General features: G+C 33.1%; 1 pseudogene; it reads right to left on the reverse strand.

Annotated features, from left to right (window-relative positions):
* Nucleotides 1–1,064: 1,064 nt before the first annotated feature.
* LOC102816095 overlaps nt 1,065–1,246 on the reverse strand; it is a 4,615-nt pseudogene continuing 4,433 nt past the window's right edge.

Genomic DNA, 1,246 nt, shown 5'->3' on the forward strand with positions numbered 1-1,246 from the left:
AACATTTACCAAAGTTTGTTTAGCCATTTTTTTTATTGATGGGCATTTAGGCTGCCTCCATCTTTTTGATGTGTCTCTTGTAAACAGCATATTAAAGGACCTTGTTTTCTTATCCATTCTGCTGCTCTGTGTCGCTTTACTGGTTTATTTAATCCATTTAAATTCAGTGTAATTATTTATAGGAATGAATTGATTACTGTCACTTTTCTGTGTGTATTTTTTGTGGTGCTGCTGGTTTCTTTGTTCCACATAATTTTCTGTGCTGAGTTTATTTTGATTATGGATTTTATTTTCATTTTCATTTCTGTTGTGTTAATGTTTACTAAATCTTTTTTATTTCCCTCTTTTTTATTGTGATGAGAAAATGTAATAATTTTCTTTGAAGCCACCCTGTAGTTTATTAATTTTTCCCTTTAAGACAGTCTATTTTATCTTGAAATCTTCTTGACTTCGTTATTATTTGGAAATTCTATATCTACACTATTCCCTCTTTTTGCTTTGCAGTTGTTATCATTATAAATTGATATCTCTGGTCCTGTATTTCCAATGTTATAGCTTTGTTTTACTTTAAATACTTCTATATCTGGATATCTTTATAAATTTAATCTGATGTTCTTGGTGTTAAGTGCTGTCGAGTCAATTCTAACTCATAGCAACACTATGTAGGGTTTCCAAGGAGCTACTGGTGAATTTGAATGGCTAACCTTGCAATTCAAACCTAACTTGTGATCCAGTGTTTATCCTACCATGCCACACCAGGACAAGTTACTACAAATTCATTTAATTTCTGTTTATCTGGTAAGTCCTGATTTCAATGTCATATTTGAGGGGAAATTTTGCTGGGTATGTTGATTCTTGGTTGGCTTTTTTTATTCTTTCTTTCAGAGTTTTGTGTGTCATTACATTGCCTTCTTTTTTTTTTTTAATTTAAGGTTTTTTATTGTGGATTGAGTGAAAGTTTACAGGGCACATCATCAGTTTCACATTCAACAATTCATATAACTTGTTTCATTACATCGATTAAAATCCCCTCCATATACCATCAGTTAAAAGTATTTCTCTCTATCCACTTTAGCTTTTTTTAAAAACACACAAACAAAAACACCTACTCAGGCAAATATAATAATTTACATCTCCAAAGGGCACATTCTGCAAGTCTGCTCCTGGCCACCAGTTCTTAGTCCTTCCCTTCTTAGTTGATGAATCTAGAGTCCTCAGCCGCTCCCCCTCTCCATGCCCCCATCTC

The sequence above is a fragment of the Chrysochloris asiatica genome, unplaced genomic scaffold (assembly GCF_000296735.1).
Source record: "Chrysochloris asiatica unplaced genomic scaffold, ChrAsi1.0 scaffold00498, whole genome shotgun sequence".
In the NCBI taxonomy this organism is placed as follows: domain Eukaryota; kingdom Metazoa; phylum Chordata; class Mammalia; order Afrosoricida; family Chrysochloridae; genus Chrysochloris; species Chrysochloris asiatica.